The following is a 22,730-nucleotide window of genomic DNA, read 5'->3' as shown; positions in this document are numbered from 1 at the left end:
TAATCCTGACATTAAAATCTTTAAAACATTTCCTTTTTTCACGTGCCTTCCTTTTACCAATTTTAATAAAAAATTCTTTAATACGGGTTTTAACACACTCCCACCACCCCAACATACTCTGATTTGGGTGTTTCCGTCTTCTCCAACTCTCATACTTTGCATAAAACTCCGCCCTTACCAGTTCGTCTTCTAATAAGAGCACATTCAATTTCCACATACCTTTTCCAACTTTTGCTTCCTGTGGAGTTTGCAATACATTGTATAGTAATACATGATCAGAAAAAATATTTTCTATTAGACCAGCATTCTTAGGTTTAAAAACATCAGAAGAGGAAAAAATAAAATCAATACGAGATGACATCCCTCTACCCCTCCATGTATGCCCAGGGTCAGTAGGGTAGGACTTTCTCCAAGCATCTAATAATTTGAGGTCCGTTGTCAAATGTTTTAACAGACTGGATGTTTTGTCTGTTCTTCCATTAGTATCACCTCCACTCCTCCCCTCCCCCAACATGACACAGTTAAAATCCCCTCCCACTATCACAGGGGACGGACCTGATAAAAACAAAGGGATGACATTAAAAAGGGAAGCACGCTCATTTTTCTCTGGGGATGCATAAACATTAATAAGACGACAGGTAAAACCATTTAAAATAACATGAGTTGATAAGGCACGACCTGGAACTATTTCAGTGATGGATAAAACATTAACATTTTGACATTTGAATAAAATCCCAACCCCGGCAGCTTTATTTTCATTGGACCCTGACCAAATAGAGGGTCCTGCTGACCAGTCCATTTTTAAGTTGGGGTATGACAAATCGTGATCAATACCGCATTCTTGCAGGAAAAAAATGTCAAAGTTCAGAGTCATTAACCAAGCAAACAAAGCAGCCCGTCTAACAGGGCTCTTTAGGCTTCTCACATTTAGTGAGGCAACACGGATTTCTGCCATGTTAGGTGTTTTTTATTGATTCATTATACTCTGAATCTGAATCAATAATTTGTGACAGAGAAGGTGAAGGAAGGGATGACACAGTTCGTAAACTGTCCGTTTCATCTGAGTCCGTGAAATCCTCAATTAAGTTAGTCCCCTCTGGGCTGAGAATTTTTGCAGCACTAGATAGAAAGACTTTACGGGACATCTGAGGCAGGTTATGCTCCTCCTGCGCCTCTTCACGACTTCTCTTACCACTGGCGCTGAGATCCATCCGATCCTCCGAATCCACCCGATCCTCACCAGGCACTGCAGCAGGTGGAATACCCGCAGACCCTCCAGGAGCACCAAGGGACATCATCTCCGGAGCAGGATGACCATCAGGACCAGCAACAGGTTCACCAACCACTGCACGACCTCTATCATCCAGGCAGGCAACAGGACATCCATCAGGAATGGTTCCAGGACATCCATCTGGACTGGCATCAGGACATCCATCTGGACTGGCATCAGGGCATCCATCTGGGTTGGCATCAGGACATCCATCTGGATTGGCATCAGGGCATCCGTCTGGATTGGCATCAGGGCATCCATCTGGATTGGCATCAGGGCATCCGTCTGGACTGGCATCAGGGCAGACATCTGGTCCAACATCTGTGCTGGCATCAGCAGGGGTATCTGGATGGACATCTGGATTCGTACCAACAGCTCCAGATTTTCGCCTCTTTTTTGGTTCCCTCTCATTTCCGCTCTGAGAAGGTGCCATCTCCCCACCAGGTGAAACCTGGACCCCTGCAGGAGTAGGCAAAGGCGTGACCTCGGCTACAGAGGCCGGGTTTTTCCGCAAAGGTACCGACAGAGCATCGACTGAGTCAGACTGTTTTTGACCTTTAGTAAGGTCCACAAAGCTTTTTCTGGGGTCACCCGGGCTGACCCTGCTGGCATCAGCAGGAACTCCTGCGGAACTAGCCGCAGGCGCCCGAGAGCCACCACGAGACCTTGTCCGCATCGGACAATTACTGAACAGGTGAGTAGACATTCCGCACCCACTGCAGGTCTTACTGTTCTTACAGTCCTTTGAGGCATGACCCCATTGTCCACAGTTGTGGCACTGACTCATCCGCTCGTTCTTACAATCGCTCTGTATGTGACCAAGGTCACCACACCTACGACACCTGAATGGTTGTCCATCATAGAAGAGGTAGCCATGGTCTCTTCCCAGCACCACTGTGGAGGGGGGGTGCATAAGGCCTTCTACACCCCCAGGGTCAAGTCTGAAGCGTACCATAAAGCGTCGTTTCCCATTCCAGAAACCACTCCGACCTTTGACGTTCCCCGTAAATCTGACAGATGTACAATATCTGCTCAGAAAAAGCTCAATATCATCTGTGGACACATGGGGGTTAAACATGTATACCACAAGGGGAACGTCAACTCCGCCATAGAGACCCGTAAAAATCACTCCGTCCAACAGCTTGCTGTTACGGTGGCCCTTAACGCATTCGTAAAAGTGCTGGCAGGCAACCTTGGTCGAGAACGTGAGAATATATGTACTCTGCCCCTTCTCCTGCAGGCAGTAAGCATCATGATCTTTCACGTTCAACAGATCTCTCAAAATCTGTACATAGAACTCACGGGGGTTGTCATATCCGACGTGGTTTGCTGGAACCTCGATACGCACCGAGTTCCTGATCTGGCCGGAGCCAGTGGAAAATTGAAATGAACAAGGCATCTCACCAAAGTGGCAAAGGCTTACCGTCACCACGGGCTCGGCCTTTCGCCTGGGGATCGCAACTTGTTGCCCGGGGACTAAGCCAGCTCCCTAATAGCAGCAGGGGGGTGAAGTCCCACCAAAAGGTGAGACGATCCCCCCAGGCCAAGGAGCCGGGTACCCCGGGCACCTCTCAGCCAAGACCAAGGCAGCAACCGTTAGATCACTGCACCTGATATCAGCCAAAAGGCCGAGAAGCGATAACCAGAATTGGTTTCAAACTACGGAGCCACCCAAGGATCCTGAAAAGTCCATTTGTGGAGATGAGCTCCTGGACTCCCGTTAAGAAGACATGTTGTCAACCTCTAGATCCCTTACATGCCTGCACTTTTCGGCTTGCTGCTGCTGCAATCCACGTGTTTTAGATCTGCATAACTCCACCTCTTTAAACACAGCACCTTCACCCCCTGCTGTTCCCACCCGCCTCAACACCGTTGGAAGGGAGGAGAACCAATTAAGGCGGGGGGTGGGGTGGAACGAGCAGCTGTCTACCCTTAGCAGGAGGGCTCCTGATTACATACCTCTCCTGCTGCTGCTGCTGCTGGCTGTCCAGCAGCAGACTGAAGGTGGCTGCTGCTGTGCACAGGTATATAAAGGCTCAGAGCCTATTATGACATGCGCAGCCAGCGTTCCATTGCCACATTCCATCTACTGCAGGCAGGATACCTGGCTGGCTGAATGTCGCTGAGAAGCTCACAGAGACCGCCATAAGCAACAGTTTAACAGAATGCCACAGACTAATCAACCAAACTTTTTGGGTTGGGTTCTCTTTTATAGTCTGCAGGCATTAAATGAAAGAAGTCAGTGTCCCAGCAGAAGGAGACAACGTTTCAGAAAAGGCATTGTAGCAAACCAAAAAAGAAATTTTAAGCGCAGCAGAGTAACCAGCGCACATACCTGTTAGCTCAGGTGAGTTTAAAAGGCTGCTGTTGATAACAAGGGCATTTGCTAAATAGATGGTGCGTGTGCAACAATATACTGAAAGGTCAATTATATTGTGCAGCTTATCTCACCACCTGTAGTTATTTAGGTGAAAGCTCCAAAATGCTTGCCTAATATGTCTGTTTATCCAAAAGGAAGTAAAAAGGGAGAGCTAGAAAGATAGCATTGCATCACATTACATGGCAATGCAATGCACAGTTGCTGAAGTTGAACCAAAATGAGCTTGTAATCTGGCTTCTGCAACTTTGAACATGAAAAATCCAATGAGGAGAAGAAAAGCAAAGCCAAAGAGTCCATCCCAAAATCCGACAAACAAGCAAAATGAACAAAAAACATTGAATTCAATTCTTTCTGATTTTAGAAACTGCATTAAAGAAGGGGTGCACCGGTCCTGGAGATACTGCAATACCAGGTCAATGCGTGGAGTGGACAGAGCAAGCTCTTTTTCCATCTCCCTGTTCTAAAAATCCATTTAATATATGGTCCCCAGATAGGGGACGTATCAGATATTAAACTGATAAGAACAGATACTACACTTGATCTTAGCCAAAAGGCCGAGAAGCGATAACCAGAATTGGTTTCAAACTACGGAGCCACCCAAGGATCCTGAAAAGTCCATTTGTGGAGATGAGCTCCTGGACTCCCGTTAAGAAGACATGTTGTCAACCTCTAGATCCCTTACATGCCTGCACTTTTCGGCTTGCTGCTGCTGCAATCCACGCGTTTTAGATCTGCATAACTCCACCTCTTTAAACACAGCACCTTCACCCCCTGCTGTTCCCACCCGCCTCAACACCGTTGGAAGGGAGGAGAACCAATTAAGGCGGGGGGTGGGGTGGAACGAGCAGCTGTCTACCCTTAGCAGGAGGGCTCCTGATTACATACCTCTCCTGCTGCTGCTGCTGCTGGCTGTCCAGCAGCAGACTGAAGGTGGCTGCTGCTGTGCACAGGTATATAAAGGCTCAGAGCCTATTATGACACGCGCAGCCAGCGTTCCATTGCCACATTCCATCTACTGCAGGCAGGATACCTGGCTGGCTGAATGTCGCTGAGAAGCTCACAGAGACCGCCATAAGCAATAGTTTAACAGAATGCCACAGACTAATCAACCAAATTTTTGGGTTGGGTTCTCTTTTATAGTCTGCAGGCATTAAATGAAAGAAGTCAGTGTTCCAGCAGAAGGAGACAACGTTTCAGAAAAGGCATTGTAGCAAACCAAAAAAGAAATTTTAAGCGCAGCAGAGTAACCAGCGCACATACCTGTTAGCTCAGGTGAGTTTAAAAGGCTGCTGTTGATAACAAGGGCATTTGCTAAATAGATGGTGTGTGTGCAACAATATACTGAAAGGTCAATTATATTGTGCAGCTTATCTCACCACCTGTAGTTATTTAGGTGAAAGCTCCAAAATGCTTGCCTAATATGTCTGTTTATCCAAAAGGAAGTAAAAAGGGAGAGCTAGAAAGATAGCATTGCATCACATTACATGGCAATGCAATGCACAGTTGCTGAAGTTGAACCAAAATGAGCTTGTAATCTGGCTTCTGCAACTTTGAACATGAAAAATCCAATGAGGAGAAGAAAAGCAAAGCCAAAGAGTCCATCCCAAAATCCGACAAACAAGCAAAATGAACAAAAAACATTGAATTCAATTCTTTCTGATTTTAGAAACTGCATTAAAGAAGGGGTGCACCGGTCCTGGAGATACTGCAATACCAGGTCAATGCGTGGAGTGGACAGAGCAAGCTCTTTTTCCATCTCCCTGTTCTAAAAATCCATTTAATATATGGTCCCCAGATAGGGGACGTATCAGATATTAAACTGATAAGAACAGATACTACACTTGATCTTAGCCAAAAGGCCGAGAAGCGATAACCAGAATTGGTTTCAAACTACGGAGCCACCCAAGGATCCTGAAAAGTCCATTTGTGGAGATGAGCTCCTGGACTCCCGTTAAGAAGACATGTTGTCAACCTCTAGATCCCTTACATGCCTGCACTTTTCGGCTTGCTGCTGCTGCAATCCACGCGTTTTAGATCTGCATAACTCCACCTCTTTAAACACAGCACCTTCACCCCCTGCTGTTCCCACCCGCCTCAACACCGTTGGAAGGGAGGAGAACCAATTAAGGCGGGGGGTGGGGTGGAACGAGCAGCTGTCTACCCTTAGCAGGAGGGCTCCTGATTACATACCTCTCCTGCTGCTGCTGCTGCTGGCTGTCCAGCAGCAGACTGAAGGTGGCTGCTGCTGTGCACAGGTATATAAAGGCTCAGAGCCTATTATGACACGCGCAGCCAGCGTTCCATTGCCACATTCCATCTACTGCAGGCAGGATACCTGGCTGGCTGAATGTCGCTGAGAAGCTCACAGAGACCGCCATAAGCAACAGTTTAACAGAATGCCACAGACTAATCAACCAAACTTTTTGGGTTGGGTTCTCTTTTATAGTCTGCAGGCATTAAATGAAAGAAGTCAGTGTTCCAGCAGAAGGAGACAACGTTTCAGAAAAGGCATTGTAGCAAACCAAAAAAGAAATTTTAAGCGCAGCAGAGTAACCAGCGCACATACCTGTTAGCTCAGGTGAGTTTAAAAGGCTGCTGTTGATAACAAGGGCATTTGCTAAATAGATGGTGTGTGTGCAACAATATATTGAAAGGTCAATTATATTGTGCAGCTTATCTCACCACCTGTAGTTATTTAGGTGAAAGCTCCAAAATGCTTGCCTAATATGTCTGTTTATCCAAAAGGAAGTAAAAAGGGAGAGCTAGAAAGATAGCATTGCATCACATTACATGGCAATGCAATGCACAGTTGCTGAAGTTGAACCAAAATGAGCTTGTAATCTGGCTTCTGCAACTTTGAACATGAAAAATCCAATGAGGAGAAGAAAAGCAAAGCCAAAGAGTCCATCCCAAAATCCGACAAACAAGCAAAATGAACAAAAAACATTGAATTCAATTCTTTCTGATTTTAGAAACTGCATTAAAGAAGGGGTGCACCGGTCCTGGAGATACTGCAATACCAGGTCAATGCGTGGAGTGGACAGAGCAAGCTCTTTTTCCATCTCCCTGTTCTAAAAATCCATTTAATATATGGTCCCCAGATAGGGGACGTATCAGATATTAAACTGATAAGAACAGATACTACACTTGATCTTAGCCAAAAGGCCGAGAAGCGATAACCAGAATTGGTTTCAAACTACGGAGCCACCCAAGGATCCTGAAAAGTCCATTTGTGGAGATGAGCTCCTGGACTCCCGTTAAGAAGACATGTTGTCAACCTCTAGATCCCTTACATGCCTGCACTTTTCGGCTTGCTGCTGCTGCAATCCACGCGTTTTAGATCTGCATAACTCCACCTCTTTAAACACAGCACCTTCACCCCCTGCTGTTCCCACCCGCCTCAACACCGTTGGAAGGGAGGAGAACCAATTAAGGCGGGGGGTGGGGTGGAACGAGCAGCTGTCTACCCTTAGCAGGAGGGCTCCTGATTACATACCTCTCCTGCTGCTGCTGCTGCTGGCTGTCCAGCAGCAGACTGAAGGTGGCTGCTGCTGTGCACAGGTATATAAAGGCTCAGAGCCTATTATGACACGCGCAGCCAGCGTTCCAATGCCACATTCCATCTACTGCAGGCAGGATACCTGGCTGGCTGAATGTCGCTGAGAAGCTCACAGAGACCGCCATAAGCAACAGTTTAACAGAATGCCACAGACTAATCAACCAAACTTTTTGGGTTGGGTTCTCTTTTATAGTCTGCAGGCATTAAATGAAAGAAGTCAGTGTTCCAGCAGAAGGAGACAACGTTTCAGAAAAGGCATTGTAGCAAACCAAAAAAGAAATTTTAAGCGCAGCAGAGTAACCAGCGCACATACCTGTTAGCTCAGGTGAGTTTAAAAGGCTGCTGTTGATAACAAGGGCATTTGCTAAATAGATGGTGTGTGTGCAACAATATACTGAAAGGTCAATTATATTGTGCAGCTTATCTCACCACCTGTAGTTATTTAGGTGAAAGCTCCAAAATGCTTGCCTAATATGTCTGTTTATCCAAAAGGAAGTAAAAAGGGAGAGCTAGAAAGATAGCATTGCATCACATTACATGGCAATGCAATGCACAGTTGCTGAAGTTGAACCAAAATGAGCTTGTAATCTGGCTTCTGCAACTTTGAACATGAAAAATCCAATGAGGAGAAGAAAAGCAAAGCCAAAGAGTCCATCCTAAAATCCGACAAACAAGCAAAATGAACAAAAAACATTGAATTCAATTCTTTCTGATTTTAGAAACTGCATTAAAGAAGGGGTGCACCGGTCCTGGAGATACTGCAATACCAGGTCAATGCGTGGAGTGGACAGAGCAAGCTCTTTTTCCATCTCCCTGTTCTAAAAATCCATTTAATATATGGTCCCCAGATAGGGGACGTATCAGATATTAAACTGATAAGAACAGATACTACACTTGATCTTAGCCAAAAGGCCGAGAAGCGATAACCAGAATTGGTTTCAAACTACGGAGCCACCCAAGGATCCTGAAAAGTCCATTTGTGGAGATGAGCTCCTGGACTCCCGTTAAGAAGACATGTTGTCAACCTCTAGATCCCTTACATGCCTGCACTTTTCGGCTTGCTGCTGCTGCAATCCACGCGTTTTAGATCTGCATAACTCCACCTCTTTAAACACAGCACCTTCACCCCCTGCTGTTCCCACCCGCCTCAACACCGTTGGAAGGGAGGAGAACCAATTAAGGCGGGGGGTGGGGTGGAACGAGCAGCTGTCTACCCTTAGCAGGAGGGCTCCTGATTACATACCTCTCCTGCTGCTGCTGCTGGCTGTCCAGCAGCAGACTGAAGGTGGCTGCTGCTGTGCACAGGTATATAAAGGCTCAGAGCCTATTATGACACGCGCAGCCAGCGTTCCATTGCCACATTCCATCTACTGCAGGCAGGATACCTGGCTGGCTGAATGTCGCTGAGAAGCTCACAGAGACCGCCATAAGCAACAGTTTAACAGAATGCCACAGACTAATCAACCAAACTTTTTGGGTTGGGTTCTCTTTTATAGTCTGCAGGCATTAAATGAAAGAAGTCAGTGTTCCAGCAGAAGGAGACAACGTTTCAGAAAAGGCATTGTAGCAAACCAAAAAAGAAATTTTAAGCGCAGCAGAGTAACCAGCGCACATACCTGTTAGCTCAGGTGAGTTTAAAAGGCTGCTGTTGATAACAAGGGCATTTGCTAAATAGATGGTGTGTGTGCAACAATATACTGAAAGGTCAATTATATTGTGCAGCTTATCTCACCACCTGTAGTTATTTAGGTGAAAGCTCCAAAATGCTTGCCTAATATGTCTGTTTATCCAAAAGGAAGTAAAAAGGGAGAGCTAGAAAGATAGCATTGCATCACATTACATGGCAATGCAATGCACAGTTGCTGAAGTTGAACCAAAATGAGCTTGTAATCTGGCTTCTGCAACTTTGAACATGAAAAATCCAATGAGGAGAAGAAAAGCAAAGCCAAAGAGTCCATCCCAAAATCCGACAAACAAGCAAAATGAACAAAAAACATTGAATTCAATTCTTTCTGATTTTAGAAACTGCATTAAAGAAGGGGTGCACCGGTCCTGGAGATACTGCAATACCAGGTCAATGCGTGGAGTGGACAGAGCAAGCTCTTTTTCCATCTCCCTGTTCTAAAAATCCATTTAATATATGGTCCCCAGATAGGGGACGTATCAGATATTAAACTGATAAGAACAGATACTACACTTGATCTTAGCCAAAAGGCCGAGAAGCGATAACCAGAATTGGTTTCAAACTACGGAGCCACCCAAGGATCCTGAAAAGTCCATTTGTGGAGATGAGCTCCTGGACTCCCGTTAAGAAGACATGTTGTCAAATTCTAGATCCCTTACATGCCTGCACTTTTCGGCTTGCTGCAGCTGCAATCCACGCGTTTTAGATCTGCATAACTCCACCTCTTTAAACACAGCACCTTCACCCCCTGCTGTTCCCACCCGCCTCAACACCGTTGGAAGGGAGGAGAACCAATTAAGGCGGGGGGTGGGGTGGAACGAGCAGCTGTCTACCCTTAGCAGGAGGGCTCCTGATTACATACCTCTCCTGCTGCTGCTGCTGCTGGCTGTCCAGCAGCAGACTGAAGGTGGCTGCTGCTGTGCACAGGTATATAAAGGCTCAGAGCCTATTATGACACGCGCAGCCAGCGTTCCATTGCCACATTCCATCTACTGCAGGCAGGATACCTGGCTGGCTGAATGTCGCTGAGAAGCTCACAGAGACCGCCATAAGCAACAGTTTAACAGAATGCCACAGACTAATCAACCAAACTTTTTGGGTTGGGTTCTCTTTTATAGTCTGCAGGCATTAAATGAAAGAAGTCAGTGTTCCAGCAGAAGGAGACAACGTTTCAGAAAAGGCATTGTAGCAAACCAAAAAAGAAATTTTAAGCGCAGCAGAGTAACCAGCGCACATACCTGTTAGCTCAGGTGAGTTTAAAAGGCTGCTGTTGATAACAAGGGCATTTGCTAAATAGATGGTGTGTGTGCAACAATATACTGAAAGGTCAATTATATTGTGCAGCTTATCTTACCACCTGTAGTTATTTAGGTGAAAGCTCCAAAATGCTTGCCTAATATGTCTGTTTATCCAAAAGGAAGTAAAAAGGGAGAGCTAGAAAGATAGCATTGCATCACATTACATGGCAATGCAATGCACAGTTGCTGAAGTTGAACCAAAATGAGCTTGTAATCTGGCTTCTGCAACTTTGAACATGAAAAATCCAATGAGGAGAAGAAAAGCAAAGCCAAAGAGTCCATCCCAAAATCCGACAAACAAGCAAAATGAACAAAAAACATTGAATTCAATTCTTTCTGATTTTAGAAACTGCATTAAAGAAGGGGTGCACCGGTCCTGGAGATACTGCAATACCAGGTCAATGCGTGGAGTGGACAGAGCAAGCTCTTTTTCCATCTCCCTGTTCTAAAAATCCATTTAATATATGGTCCCCAGATAGGGGACGTATCAGATATTAAACTGATAAGAACAGATTTTTTTTTTTTTTTTTTTTTTTTTTTTTTTTTTTTTCTCCTCAGACGAGGAAATTCCACAGTCTATGGAAACCAGACAAAGGAAAATTCCATCAAAACAGCTGCGTCAAATCCAATACGCAATTTGCTGTCCCCATCATCATCGGAAATATTTATTTCATATTTCAAAACAACAATAACAAAAATCAAGAGGTACTAACAATATATCTCCACTTTTTAACTTTCCATATTCCCTCCGCATCCACTTCCCCTCTCCTCTTTTTGTCCCATAGGAAACACACATACATCTTCCCCAAAATCACCTTCACACTATCCTTTACAGCAATTTCCTTCCTTTTAAACACATACACATTCCTCACATCCCATAACACTTCCTTTATACATGCAAGCATCAACCACAAGACTCTTTCCTTCGTCCCATCACATATTCCCAAACCAAACATAAACAACTCAAAAGACAACAAATTCACACCACACAATTCTTTACACAAAGGCCCCATTCTCCCAATCACATCTCTAGCATACTGGCAATTCCAAAAAACATGCAACACACTTTCCCTTCCACCACAGCCATTTCTTGGACACATTTCACTCCTCACCAAACCTCTATTCCTCTGAAACTCTCTCACAGGTAATACTCCATGTAAAGACTGCCACACAACTTCACTCTGTTTGTTGGTCATACCACTCATCCGCACTTTCTTCCAAACCTTCTGCACATCACCACCCCTAACCATATTTATTCCACATTCTACCTCTCTACATTCAATCATCCTATACACAGCCTTCTTATTCTCCAGCAATCTCACATCTGCATCACACAGTTCATACCTCACCAAAAACTTATAAACCCACACATACCATACAGGCACCTCAAAAGCAATCGGACATCGCAAATCCCTTTCTTGCCACTTTAAACGAAACAAATACGCTCCAAATAAATACCTACACATAGATGAAAACTTTCCATCCGCCCTAATCACTTTCAAAACAAACACAACGATATGCACACCAAAAAACACGTCCAAATTCGGAAAACCCAAACCACCTTTTTCCACTCTTTTAACCAAAATTTCTCTCCTAGCTCTCTCCATTTTCGAGTTCCACAAAAAAACAAATAAAATTCTATTCAAGCTTCTCATACACATATATCCTGGTGGAAATACTACCGCAATATATAAAAATATTGGCAACACCACACTCTTAACAATTAAAATCTTCCCAAAAAAGGATAAACTCCTCAATTTCCAAAAATTCAACTTCTGCTCAACTTTTCCTTTCGCATCATCCCAACTTTCTTTCCCATCCAAACTCTCTGAAAACTTCACACCCAAAACTTTAATAGGTCCATTCACTACATTCACACCTACATCCCTACTTAAACTTCCGCCTCCAAAACCCTTACACTCACTCTTTTCCCAATTCACTTTAAACGCAGATGCACCACAAAAAATAGACACTAACAACTTCACCCGCCTCACCGAACATTCAGAATCACATAATACACACACGTCATCCATATAACCACTCACCTTCCATTCTTTTCCTCCACCTCCCGGCACTTGCACACCACGAATTACCTTATCTTTCCTCAGCATACACAACAATGGCTCAATTGCACAAATAAATGCTACAGGGGACAAAGGACACCCCTGTCGCACACCCGAAAACACATTCACTTTCCTACCCACATACCCATTCATTAAAACACAGCTATAAACACCCGCATACAAACTTCTCACTCGCCCAACAAAATCAGCCGGAAAACCCATTTTTAACAACACTCTGAACAAAAAACCATGCGACAACCTATCATAAGCCTTTTCAAAATCCAAACTTAACAAAAATACACTCTTCTTACGACCCATGCAATCCCATAGACAATCTCTTAACATACACACACACTCATGAATCCGCCTCCCAGGTACCGCACAACACTGCTCATCCCCAATCACACTCTCTATCACATCACGCATCCTATTAGCCATAAGTTTTGCATAGATTTTATAATCACAATTAAGTAACGTTATTGGCCTCCAATTCCTCAGACTTTTCAAATCCCCTTTCTTAGGAATTAACACAACCATACCTGCACGCATACTCTCAGTCACCTCCATGTTTCCCCACATATACTTACATACATCCACAAAGTCCTTACCAATCACACCCCACATCACACGATAAAATTCTACTGGGAGGCCATCCTCCCCCGGCGTCTTATTCAAAGCCATACTACACATAACCTTCCATACCTCATCACCAGTCACCTCACCCATCACTCTCTCTCTTTCTGCTTCACTCAACTTACTCTCTAACACACTCAAAACATCATTCTCCAAACATTCATCCCTCTGTTTCACTGCATACAGATCCTCATAAAACTTAGCCACCTCTTCACACATATCCTCTCCACTCACCTCACTTCCATCTGCTCCATACACCACGCTCATACTCTGTTTCTTTCCAAAAACTTTTTTAAAGAAAAACCGAGAACATTTCTCATCCTGCTCCATCTTATCAATCTTTGCCCTAAACACTATGCTTCTCCCTCTCTCCAACAAAAACTCACTAATCTCCTTTTTTACCTCTAAAATATCCTCCTCCACCTCAACTCCTCCTTCCCTTAACTTATGCAAAACGCTCAACCGCGCGTTCAGTTTAACAAAACTCTCTCTTTTAATTGCTGCATACTTGTATCCTAAATTTTTAAAGAACATTTTTGTTTGTTTCTTCACCCAGTCCCACCACTCACAAACATTCCCAAACTCATTTTTATGCTTACACCATTCTTCATACCGCCTTTCATACTCCTTTCTCACATCTTCATTCTCTAACAGTTTAACATTTAACTTCCACAATCCTCTCCCAAACACTCCATCAACTTTTATATCCAACTCACACAACATACACACATGATCTGAAAAAAGAACGTTTTCCTGCCTATAATTAACAGAAACCATATTTTTAGAAATAAAACAATAATCCAATCTGGATTGTACCCTACCACTCTCAGAAAAGAAAGTGTTCAACAAAGGATTCATGTTACACACGCGCTGCATATCACACAACCCAAAATCATTCACTAACTCCAATAATGCTTTCCCAGACACATCCACATTCACTCTCCCCACATCACAGTTCATATCACCCACAATTACCACAGGTATTCTTCCTGGAACAAAAAGCTTAATTTTTTCAAATAAATTTTTGCGCTCATTTTTTTCAACTGGCGCATAAACATTAATAACACAAAACTTTACATTCTTGTATACAAAATTAGCAAGGATACATCTCCCCACCTCAATAACCAAATAATCACTCAAAACAACCTCCCTTCCTTTAACCAAAATACCCACACCATCATTCTTATTACATGCACTCCCCGACCACACAGACGCTCCATAAGACCATTCATCCCCTTTCACACCATCCACTACCCCACATTCTTGTAAACAAAAAATAGATGCATTTTGCATAGCTAAAAACTCAAAAATAGTAGCTCTTCTTACTTTACTTTTAAACACTCTTACGTTTTGGGACACTATGGTAAATCCCATAATACTTCTACTCCTTCACCAATTACACAAAGAAATAGCCTTTGGCCTAAACCAAAGCTCACAAGAGGACAAAAAGAAAAAACATTTACAATATTATATGGTGACACTATCCAGCACCACCACTATCCTCCTCCGCCATCAGAACAGAACAGCTGGTTTCCGACCCGCTGGCTTCACCAGCCACACTCCTCATTCTGGCAGTTCTGATCTTCCTCTGAGGCTCACTAAAATCTGCATCATCACTGCCCCCACCATCCTCCCTACGACTCTTCTTTGCACCCCTATCATCCTCCGAAGAAAAATCTTCAATGTTTTCAGGACCCGAAGGGTGTTCAGGACTGTCGGGTTCCGAGATTTGCACTTCACATCCTGTTGCGTCCATTGCCTCTCCAAAAGTCATCATCTCAGGCAGCTCTGCTTCCACCACTTTCCTAGATATTCTCGCAGACACTGCCTTTTTCTCCACCTTTGCCACTTCCCTCCAGAACTCCTTTTCTTCCCTCCGCTTCTTCCTCATTTCTTCAGCAGAAGAAGAACATGGTCTCAGGGACACCTCCTCTGGCGCCGTAGAGGGAGAGGCTCTACCAGTTTCCCGCCTCCTTCCCTCTCTCTCCTCCCTCTCCAATCTTTCCAGCACTTTCAGTGCGCTTGCCATCTGCCTCCTCTCCAGCTCCTCCTCCTTCTGTTCTTTATCAGAACGTCTAGGTGCACTCATAGGACAGTCCTTATACATGTGATCACTACTCCCACAGACATCACAGGACTTGGCCTCTGGACACTGGTTGGCCATATGCCCCTCCTTTCTGCAATTTCGGCAACACTGCCCTTTAAGGCATGTTACCATGGTATGTCCGAAAGAAAAGCATCTACGGCAAAACATGGGCTGGCCTGGGTAAAAGAGGAAACCTCTATGGCCTGCAACAGAAAAATTTGATGGAGGGTGTCTAAAGCCCCCCACACTGTCAGGATCCCTTTTCAATTTCACACGGAATTTATACTGACAGTTAAAGATTCCTAGACAATTGACTTGCTTCACTCCCTTCCGCACATATTCACAGTAGCGAGAGAGGAAGCACTCCAGCAGCTCAGGGTCTGTAAAAGGGTTATAGACAGTCACAGTCACCTCCTTTTCTTGCAGACCAAACAAAGGTTCCCATCTAACTCCTTCCAAGCAGGGGTCACTAGAGTGACCACGGAGCCATTCAAAGACATTAAGGCAAACATCCTGGTCCATAAAGGTAACGTCATAATTACCTTGACGTGAAAATTCGTTGACACTGAAGATCTCAGAACGTCTTGCTCCAGCTTTGCCTTCAACGATGTCTTGGACAATGAAAACCACGTTGTCCTTGTTCTGGTCAGATGGATCCACGGACAAACGGATGGTGTTCTTCACAAAAGACATCTTGGATTCTGTCGGTATGGAATACCACAGGAAAAAGCAGAAAATCCTCCACAAAAGGGTCCGGATTCCTCCAGGAGACTCGCACCAATCAAGGTACAGTCATACGATCGCAGCCAAAAGGCCGAGAAGCGATAACCAGAATTGGTTTCAAACTACGGAGCCACCCAAGGATCCTGAAAAGTCCATTTGTGGAGATGAGCTCCTGGACTCCCGTTAAGAAGACATGTTGTCAACCTCTAGATCCCTTACATGCCTGCACTTTTCGGCTTGCTGCTGCTGCAATCCACGCGTTTTAGATCTGCATAACTCCACCTCTTTAAACACAGCACCTTCACCCCCTGCTGTTCCCACCCGCCTCAACACCGTTGGAAGGGAGGAGAACCAATTAAGGCGGGGGGTGGGGTGGAACGAGCAGCTGTCTACCCTTAGCAGGAGGGCTCCTGATTACATACCTCTCCTGCTGCTGCTGCTGCTGGCTGTCCAGCAGCAGACTGAAGGTGGCTGCTGCTGTGCACAGGTATATAAAGGCTCAGAGCCTATTATGACACGCGCAGCCAGCGTTCCATTGCCACATTCCATCTACTGCAGGCAGGATACCTGGCTGGCTGAATGTCGCTGAGAAGCTCACAGAGACCGCCATAAGCAACAGTTTAACAGAATGCCACAGACTAATCAACCAAACTTTTTGGGTTGGGTTCTCTTTTATAGTCTGCAGGCATTAAATGAAAGAAGTCAGTGTTCCAGCAGAAGGAGACAACGTTTCAGAAAAGGCATTGTAGCAAACCAAAAAAGAAATTTTAAGCGCAGCAGAGTAACCAGCGCACATACCTGTTAGCTCAGGTGAGTTTAAAAGGCTGCTGTTGATAACAAGGGCATTTGCTAAATAGATGGTGTGTGTGCAACAATATACTGAAAGGTCAATTATATTGTGCAGCTTATCTCACCACCTGTAGTTATTTAGGTGAAAGCTCCAAAATGCTTGCCTAATATGTCTGTTTATCCAAAAGGAAGTAAAAAGGGAGAGCTAGAAAGATAGCATTGCATCACATTACATGGCAATGCAATGCACAGTTGCTGAAGTTGAACCAAAATGAGCTTGTAATCTGGCTTCTGCAACTTTGAACATGAAAAATCCAATGAGGAGAAGAAAAGCAAAGCCAAAGAGTCCATCCCAAAATCCGACAAACAAGCAAAATGAACAAAAAACATTGAATTCAATTCTTTCTGATTTTAGAAACTGCATTAAAGAAGGGGTGCACCGGTCCTGGAGATACTGCAATACCAGGTCAATGCGTGGAGTGGACAGAGCAAGCTCTTTTTCCATCTCCCTGTTCTAAAAATCCATTTAATATATGGTCCCCAGATAGGGGACGTATCAGATATTAAACTGATAAGAACAGATACTACACTTGATCTTAGCCAAAAGGCCGAGAAGCGATAACCAGAATTGGTTTCAAACTACGGAGCCACCCAAGGATCCTGAAAAGTCCATTTGTGGAGATGAGCTCCTGGACTCCCGTTAAGAAGACATGTTGTCAACCTCTAGATCCCTTACATGCCTGCACTTTTCGGCTTGCTGCTGCTGCAATCCACGCGTTTTAGATCTGCATAACTCCACCTCTTTAAACACAGCACCTTCACCCCCTGCTGTTCCCACCCGCCTCAACACCGTTGGAAGGGAGGAGAACCAATTAAGGCGGGGGGTGGGGTGGAACGAGCAGCTGTCTACCCTTAGCAGGAGGGCTCCTGATTACATACCTCTCCTGCTGCTGCTGGCTGTCCAGCAGCAGACTGAAGGTGGCTGCTGCTGTGCACAGGTATATAAAGGCTCAGAGCCTATTATGACACGCGCAGCCAGCGTTCCATTGCCACATTCCATCTACTGCAGGCAGGATACCTGGCTGGCTGAATGTCGCTGAGAAGCTCACAGAGACCGCCATAAGCAACAGTTTAACAGAATGCCACAGACTAATCAACCAAACTTTTTGGGTTGGGTTCTCTTTTATAGTCTGCAGGCATTAAATGAAAGAAGTCAGTGTTCCAGCAGAAGGAGACAACGTTTCAGAAAAGGCATTGTAGCAAACCAAAAAAGAAATTTTAAGCGCAGCAGAGTAACCAGCGCACATACCTGTTAGCTCAGGTGAGTTTAAAAGGCTGCTGTTGATAACAAGGGCATTTGCTAAATAGATGGTGTGTGTGCAACAATATACTGAAAGGTCAATTATATTGTGCAGCTTATCTCACCACCTGTAGTTATTTAGGTGAAAGCTCCAAAATGCTTGCCTAATATGTCTGTTTATCCAAAAGGAAGTAAAAAGGGAGAGCTAGAAAGATAGCATTGCATCACATTACATGGCAATGCAATGCACAGTTGCTGAAGTTGAACCAAAATGAGCTTGTAATCTGGCTTCTGCAACTTTGAACATGAAAAATCCAATGAGGAGAAGAAAAGCAAAGCCAAAGAGTCCATCCCAAAATCCGACAAACAAGCAAAATGAACAAACAACATTGAATTCAATTCTTTCTGATTTTAGAAACTGCATTAAAGAAGGGGTGCACCGGTCCTGGAGATACTGCAATACCAGGTCAATGCGTGGAGTGGACAGAGCAAGCTCTTTTTCCATCTCCCTGTTCTAAAAATCCATTTAATATATGGTCCCCAGATAGGGGACGTATCAGATATTAAACTGATAAGAACAGATTTTTTGATTGAATATATCTTTTATTAGCACAAAAAATAAGTTAACAGACAGTGTACAGTGCCGCAGCCCAGTACACACAGAATTCTACATCATATTTACATAGCATGAGGATACGACGCACTAACTAGACACATCACACCCCTATGCTACACAAAACACTCAATCTGAAAGAAAAAGCATGTCAATCAATACAGTACGACGAACCGTGATAAGGGATGGGGATTGGGAAAAAGGGGATGGGGAGGGGAAAATCACAGGCCCGAAGCTTTATTGAAAGACAAGACACATAAGGGGAGAGGGGGAGGAGGGGTTTAGTCCTCGTCCTCGTCCTCCGGACCGTCCATGATGGAATAGTCTCTGAGCAGGCTGTGGATCAGCCTGCGGCAGTCCTGGATGGACATCCTCTCCCTCCTCAAGATGAGCCGGTTCCTGGCGACCGAAACGGCATCCTTGAAGCAGTTCATAAGGCGCCAAGCCTCCTGGATGGCTCCGACGGTATGAACCCCAGGGAAGAGTCCGTAAAGCACAGAATGGTGCGATAGGCTCGCCCTGGGGACAGAGTTCCTCAGGTCGTCCTCAAGTGCAGTCAATAGGCGCTGTGCAAATCCGCAGTCCCAAAAAGTGTGCAAAGATGTTTCCTCCACGAAGGGGCACCTTGGGCAGTACCGGGTCTTGCACAGGTTCCGGGCATGCATGAATGACCGGACGGGCAGTCCGCCCTGAATCGCCATCCACGACAAGTCCTTGTGCCCGTTGGTCAGCCTGTCAGACGACACATTTGTCCACACAGTCTCCAGCGTGTCCTGGTGAAGTCCTGTGATGTTCTCCACGTCATCCTTGGCTCTGATTAGCTTGTGGATAGTTTTGGGCTTCCACAAGTCGGGCTTGAGTCCCTCCAGTTGATGCTCCCCCACAAATCGAACGACGTCTCCGTAGAACCATGGCGTCGTCCAGTTGTAGGGGAAGGAGCTGTCCCACTTGTCCCAGCCGAGTCGCCTCCAAAGAGGAAGCAGGAAGAAGCGAGACATGGACCTGCCCGCGGAGCCATTCTTGACTTGCAAAGTCCGGCGGACACAATCACACACAAAAGAGGATCGCAGGAGGGTGGGGATATCTGGAACGCCCTTCCCACCCTTGCGAGGCTCCTTGTACATGACGGCCCGCCTGACTCTGTCCATCTTGGATCCCCAGACAAAGTGAAACACTGTCCTGGTAATGGCCCTGCACACAGTGACGTGTGGGGGCCAGGCCTGCGCCGTGTACTGCAAGACGGGCAGGACCTCATTACGCAGGACGAGTGCCTTACCCTCACAAGTGAGGTGTCTGAGGCTCCAGAGTCCGATCCGTTGCTTCACCTTGGCCAAGCGTTCTTGCCAGGACTTGAGGGCCGCTCCTTCCTTCCCGAACCAGACTCCCAGCACCTTGAGGAAATCCGGTTGAATGTTGAAGGGGAAGGGGGCGGAGGAGGCCGGCTGCCAATCCCCGAAGAGCATGGCTTCCGACTTCCTGCAGTTGACTTTGGCCCCTGAAGCCCGGCCGAACCTCTCACACGTCTGGACGAGGGCGTCGACTGAACCACGATCAGCGCAGAAGACGGTGACGTCGTCCATGTAGAGCGAGCACTTGACCTCGTGTCGTCCCGGACCCGGTGCGGTGATCCCTCTGATCTCTCCATTCTGCCGGATAGCCTCTGCGAAGAGTTCTATAACACAAACAAAAAGAAGAGGTGATAGAGGGCAGCCTTGTCTGACCCCAGAGAGGACAGGGAAGGGGTCAGTCTTCCAGCCGTTCACCAACACCGAGCTGTGGATATCAAAATACATCAGACGGACATACGAACAAAACATGTTACCCAAACCTAACCGGTGCAGAGCTCGGCCCATGAACTCGTGGAAAACCCGGTCGAAGGCCTTCTCCTGATCCAAGGAGACCAGGGCCGCGTGTGCGCGGCGGACCTTGATGTACTCGACCGTGTCCCGCACGAGAGCGAGGCTGTCTGCGATGCGACGTCCAGGGATGCCGCAGGTCTGGTCCGGGTGGATGATCCGTCCGATGACCGTCTTAAGTCGTGTCGCCATCGTCTTGGCCAGGATCTTGTAGTCCACGTTGAGCAGAGTGATGGGACGCCAATTCCTCAGGTCGCACCTCTCTCCCTTCCGCTTGTACAGGATCGTGACCATTCCTTCCCTCAAAGATGGAGGCATTCTACCCTCCACCACCATCTCCTCGTACAGGTCCAACAGGTCCGGACAGATGAGGTCTCCCAGCGCTACATAGAGCTCCGCTGGAAGACCATCACTGCCCGGGGTCCTGCCGGTCCTAAAGGATTTAGCGGCAGAGAGCAATTCGCCCACCATCAGAGGTTTGTCCAAGGCTGCCGTGCCTGCAGGATCAAGATGGTTAGTGATACCTGACAGGAACTTATCAGCAGCGTCGGGGTCGGTAGTCTTGTGGGAGTAGAGTTCGCTGTAGAAGTCGCTGACGACCCTCATCACGTCCTCCTTCCCACGTCGCATGTTTCCGCTCTCGTCTCGCAGCTCGTTCAGGGGCGTGTGACCGGCATGAAGTTTCCTGAAAAAGAATGAGTTACATTTCTCACCCTTCTCCAGATTCTCCACTTTGGAACGGAAGATGATTCGCTTGGACTCCTCCTCAAAGTGCCTTTTCAGGCTCTTCTTGGTCTCCTCCAGCTCCTCCCTCACGTCCCAGCCGCAGTGAAGAAGGTCCTGCAGCGACCGCAGCTCGCGCTGCAGCCCTCTGAAGTCCCTCCTCTTCTCACACTCCTGTTGTCGACCCTTGGCCTGAAAGAAACAGCGAAACTCAAGTTTAACATATTCCCACCAATCAGAGACTGTTTGGAAGCTACCCTTGTAGGACTGCCACATTGCATAGGCTGCTCTCAGCTCCTCCACGACTTCATCCTGAGCCAGCAGAGCACAATTCAGCTTCCAGGAGCCGGGGCCGGACGGAAAACCGTCGCCGAGGACACCTTGTAAGTGAATGGCTCTGTGGTCGGAGAAGAAGCAGGAGACCATCGAGTGCCTACTCTGCCTGACTGCCCGAGAGGTGAACACAAAGTCAATCCTGGAGCGGAGTGAGCCATCGGGTCGGCTCCACGAATAGTTCGTGGAGCCTCTCCCCATGGAGCCCACCACGTCCTGAAGAGAGGCCTCGGTTACCATCTCGATGAGCAGCTTGGACGTGATGTCCAACTTGGCAGATGTGCCAGAACTACGACCGTCCTCCTCGATGGGGCAGTTGAAATCCCCGGCCATCACTAAGGTCCTGGTGGTGGCAAGCTGAAGCCGCAGGGTCTGGAAAAGCTCCAAACGCTCATTCTTCAGTGGGGACGCATACACGTTGATGAACCTGACAGGTTCTCCCGCCCAGTTGCCATCTACAACAAGAGCCCTGCCGCAGATGAGCTCCTGGACGGACTCAAGCGTGAATGCGCCCCCCCTGATCAGAATTGCGACCCCCGCAGACTTGCAGTCACCCCCACCGGACCAGTAGGATGGACCGTGGGACCACTCCCTGGCCAGATGTTTGAAGGACCTAGAGGAGGGAAGGGAACATTCCTGCAACATATAAACATCACACAACTGGGAAGTAAGGAAGGCATAAATAGTCTGACGTCTGAACTTGTCCTTGATGCTCCTGACATTAATGGAAAATAAGTTAATATTAGCCATCATGTAGGGAAAAAAGAAAAAGTTAGCGCAGGCAATACACCTTAGTTACCACTCCGGTCGGGTGGTCCCTCGTCGGTGTTGACTGCTGGTGACGGGATCACCAGCAGGCCCTCTTCCTCCATCTGGTCAAGCAGCGCGGCCTCAATCTCGGCGACCACCAGTTCCTCCTCTTCTGGCTCGGCCACCAGGGTCTCAACCATGTGCTCCATCTCTTCTGGCTCAGGGAGGGTATCCTCCTTTTCGCCTACGAAATCCAGAATCTTCTTTTTGGAGGATTCAGTAGCAGGGCTGTCCTCCACCTTCCTCTTTCCCCGGGTTGGAACTGGGGAGACAAGAAGGGGAAAATCCTCCTCGGAATAGATAGCGGCGGGTGGAGGAAAGGTTAATTCCACCGCTACCATGGTCTGGGGAGGGAGAGTGGCTGCCGGGGCAGGGGAAAGGACACCTGCTGAGGAGTAGGGGAAGGAGGAAGAGGAAGTGGAATCCTCAGCAGGGGTGGCCGGGGTGGGGGGGGATTGGACGGGGGTGGCAGGGGGAGGGATCGAGAGAGGGGTGACAGAACTCTTACCCTCCTTTGACTTTTTCTTCTGCTTCGGAGCTGCTGGGACCGTCGCTGGGGCTTTGGCCACCGACTCCTTGACCGCTTTGGCCTTGGTCGTCTCGGCCTTGG

General features: G+C 46.7%; 7 non-coding genes and 1 pseudogene across 7 annotated transcripts; all 8 read right to left on the bottom strand.

Annotated features, from left to right (window-relative positions):
• Positions 1–4,025: 4,025 nt before the first annotated feature.
• Positions 4,026–4,216, bottom strand: LOC141183802 (U2 spliceosomal RNA). Its single transcript, XR_012258620.1, has one exon. It is a non-coding gene; the product is annotated as a U2 spliceosomal RNA (small nuclear RNA).
• A 1,114-nt stretch (positions 4,217–5,330) lies between these two features.
• Positions 5,331–5,521, bottom strand: LOC141183801 (U2 spliceosomal RNA). Its single transcript, XR_012258619.1, has one exon. It is a non-coding gene; the product is annotated as a U2 spliceosomal RNA (small nuclear RNA).
• Positions 5,522–6,636: 1,115 nt separating this feature from the next.
• Positions 6,637–6,827, bottom strand: LOC141183800 (U2 spliceosomal RNA). Its single transcript, XR_012258618.1, has one exon. It is a non-coding gene; the product is annotated as a U2 spliceosomal RNA (small nuclear RNA).
• Positions 6,828–7,942: 1,115 nt separating this feature from the next.
• LOC141183799 (U2 spliceosomal RNA) lies at positions 7,943–8,133 on the bottom strand. Its single transcript, XR_012258617.1, has one exon. It is a non-coding gene; the product is annotated as a U2 spliceosomal RNA (small nuclear RNA).
• Positions 8,134–9,245: 1,112 nt separating this feature from the next.
• LOC141183798 (U2 spliceosomal RNA) lies at positions 9,246–9,436 on the bottom strand. Its single transcript, XR_012258616.1, has one exon. It is a non-coding gene; the product is annotated as a U2 spliceosomal RNA (small nuclear RNA).
• Positions 9,437–10,551: 1,115 nt separating this feature from the next.
• Positions 10,552–10,790, bottom strand: LOC141183444 (U2 spliceosomal RNA; annotated as a pseudogene).
• Positions 10,791–16,914: 6,124 nt separating this feature from the next.
• LOC141183797 (U2 spliceosomal RNA) lies at positions 16,915–17,105 on the bottom strand. Its single transcript, XR_012258615.1, has one exon. It is a non-coding gene; the product is annotated as a U2 spliceosomal RNA (small nuclear RNA).
• Positions 17,106–18,214: 1,109 nt separating this feature from the next.
• LOC141183281 (U2 spliceosomal RNA) lies at positions 18,215–18,407 on the bottom strand. Its single transcript, XR_012258274.1, has one exon. It is a non-coding gene; the product is annotated as a U2 spliceosomal RNA (small nuclear RNA).
• Positions 18,408–22,730: the final 4,323 nt, after the last annotated feature.

The sequence above is a fragment of the Phyllobates terribilis genome, unplaced genomic scaffold (genome assembly GCF_046119375.1).
Source record: "Phyllobates terribilis strain yellow unplaced genomic scaffold, ASM4611937v1 Scaffold_38__1_contigs__length_12584779, whole genome shotgun sequence".
Classification (NCBI taxonomy): domain Eukaryota; kingdom Metazoa; phylum Chordata; class Amphibia; order Anura; family Dendrobatidae; genus Phyllobates; species Phyllobates terribilis.
This window is presented reverse-complemented; position numbering and strand designations above follow the sequence as displayed.